Here is a 3,278-nt window from a genome sequence, read left to right on the forward strand (position 1 = left end):
CTGCGCAGGTGAGTGATCTTCCCCCCTTTTTTTAGTTTAGTTTGTTTTAGTTTAGTTTCTTTTAGTTACTTTTAGTTAATTTAGTTTCTGTTTTAGTTATAGTTTTACTTTAGTTTTAGTTTTAGTTCTATTTTTAGTTTAGTTTATTTTAGATTAGTTTTAGTTTTAGTTTAGAAGAATAAGAAGAGTAGAAGGAGGAGGAGGAGGAGGAGGAGGAGGGAGGAAGAGGTGGAGGGAGAAGAAGAAAGAAAAGAAGAAGAAGAAAGAAGAAGAAGATGAAGAAGAAGAAGAAGAAGAAGAAGAAGAGGAAGAAAGAAGAGGAAGAGGAAGAGGAGGAGGGAGGAAGAGTAGGAGAAGAAGAAAAGAAGAAGAAGAAGAAGAAGAAGAAGAAGAAGAAGAAGAGGAAAAAGGAGAAGAGGAAGAAGAAGAAGAAGAAGAAGAAGAAGAAGAGAAGAAGAAGAAAAGGAAAAAAACAGGAAAAAAGAAGAAGAAGAAGAAGAAGAAGAAGAAGAAGAAGAAGAAGAAGAAGAAAAAGATACCCTGACACCCCGAACCCAACACCCCGACACCCCGACAACCTGACACCACACCCCGACCCTGACACCCTGACCCCGACACGCCACCCCGACACCCCGGCATGACACCCCGACCCCCGACCCCCGACACCCTGACACCACACCCCGACCCCGACCCCGACCACCCCGACACCCCGACCCCGAAACAGCACCCCGACCCTGACACGGCACCCCGACCCCGACACGACACCCACGACACCAGAGGCCGACGAGGTCATATATTTGTGAATTATGAGTTAGGTCATATATTTGATGCCACTGAACCCTATGAGCCCGTCATTGATTATAGTGATGATGATGATTGTGCACTTATTGATGATAGTGATCGAGATTATTAGTAGTGTCAGGTATTCAATTTTTTTATGTTGTACTTGATGATGATACATAAGTGATATACATATTATTATTCATGTCGGTATTTTTTTATGATGTACTAATTTTGTTTACTCTTTGTCATGGCAGGTGTTGAAAGATGGTCGGCGCTGGTCGGGAGCGCTCCGAGGCCCCTTCTTCGTCGGCGCGTGGTGGGAGGTCTTCCATTCCACACGCACCTCTCCGCCGAGCGTTGCTGGACAGTATGGCGACACCGCCGGGCCCTTCTTCGTCGACAGCGGTGCCCAACAGGGGACGAGATAAGGGAGGGAAGAAGAGAGGAGTTGGAGCACGTGGTCGCGGGAGAGGAGGTAGGGTGACTACTAGGGTGCCTTCCTCGCCGCCACCCCCAGCTGTTTCACCCGAGCACGTGACTGCTAGGGTGGACTCGTCCGAGGAGGAGGCTACACGGACTCCGGTCCACGAGCCTCGGGTCGACGGGCCTTCGGCCCACAAGCCTTGGGTCGACGCGCCTTCGGCCCACGAGACCCCGGAGGAACACACGTCTGGATGGGGTACCTGGCCAGATGAGCCTTAGGGGCCGAGTGGCCATGCTGATGATGGCGGGGAGCCGACTGATATTGAGGAGGAGGGGGCACCGTCTACCAGCGTGGTTGTACACGGCTCCCGTCCGTGCCGGCGACCCGCGAGCAGAGGTGGTTGATTTTCCCTGATGGGGAGAGGTAAGTGCATTTAATCCTTTTGTACCTTCTGCATTCACGTTTCTTCAAATATCTAATGCGTTGGCCTTGTCATGCTGTAGGGGTTGGGACCACCATCATAGTGTCCGCCGGCCCAACTCCGTCCTTGGAGTGCTTTGCCGGCAAAACTTCCCGGGGTTTGTCACGTTGCCTGGTGAGGGTCAGCTTCCAGAGCTTGGATTGAGCTGGGAACACTACTTGGCTGCCCCGGCCCCGCCGGGTGAGATTATCGACGGTGTCTTGTGCGACACGAGGGCAGATGTGGTGATCAGAAAGTTCTGGGTAATTTCTCCTTTACACATTTAAAAATCTTCAACTAGCTAGTTATTAATTGTACTAATAAATATTGTCTCATTTGATTACAGACATTCTACAGGTGTGAGGAGGGATACGAGGAGGAGGCGGCAAATGTTATCGAGAACGTCTGCAAGCGCCTACTATAGAACTTACGGCACGAGGCTCGGGTGCAGGCTGTTCGAGACTACTACGCCTTGCGTGGTATCAAGAAGCCCAAGCCGGCGTGCCGCGATAAGTTCCTGAGTAAGGAGCAGTACATGAAGGTAATTCTTAAGGCCTTGTACTTCCTTCATTTAGTAATTCATAGCCGTAGCGCTCAAGTTTCTATTTGCTAACTTAGGCGCCTCCGAGATGGTGTGCGTATCGGATGGATTGTTGGGAGGTGTTGGTCAATGAGTGGTGCTCAAAAGAATGGCTAGCCGTCCACAACGCGGCCAAGGACAAACGTGCCCAAATGGAAGGTGTGCCACACCATCAAGGCAGCTCCAACTTATATCAGTTCGGGCGGAACTGGGTATGAGGTTTGCTTCATGATTGCACTTCATTCATCATGCTAGCTTGATCCCTTTAATTACTAATTTACTTTGTTTCTCTCTTTCAGGCACGCTACAATAAGGCGGATAAGGTGCCAGAGGTGTACGACCTGTATGCCATGGCCCACACTGCCTCTTTCAAGAAAGTCAAGGCATTCTCTCCGTCTGACCTCGATGATGCAAACAACTTCACCAACATCTCCTCCCACGACAAGCTCATGAAATATAGAGATGAGGGGAAGGCGAGGAAAGGGGAGGACTTTAACCCGAGCCAGGGTCCCATTGATCCAGAGCTGGTGATGATATCTGGTGGCGGGAGGTCCCATGGGTCCATAGCCATTGGAGATGGACTTATCCGTTGTCCTAGCACTCTCCCGGAGATCAAGGCGCGCCAGTCGAGCTCCGCTCCTGAGATAAGGCCTCGTGAACGGCCAGTCCAACTCGCCATCAAGGTTAGTTATACGTACTCAGTTATCTTACTCCATTACATTGTCTGTGCTTCCATCAATGATTACAAATGGTAACGAGGAGTGGTGTTGCAGGCTGCTATACAAAGTGAGAGAGATAGAATGGAGAAACTTCTGGCGGAGGCGGCGGAGAGGCAGCGGGAGTTGGAGGAGAGGACAACAACGATGTTGGAGGAGGAGAGGGCACGGAATGACATGCAGGCAAGGGCCATGGACGAGCTCCTTGTGGTAAGTTTCTTCTGCAGATTAGCCAAAACATTCATGTAGTGTTTGTCTCATTACTAACTAGTATGACTGAGTCGTCAAAACCAAATGTGCAGTCTGTGTGCGAGA

The sequence above is a fragment of the Aegilops tauschii genome, chromosome 3 (genome assembly GCF_002575655.3).
Source record: "Aegilops tauschii subsp. strangulata cultivar AL8/78 chromosome 3, Aet v6.0, whole genome shotgun sequence".
NCBI classification, from domain to species: domain Eukaryota; kingdom Viridiplantae; phylum Streptophyta; class Magnoliopsida; order Poales; family Poaceae; genus Aegilops; species Aegilops tauschii.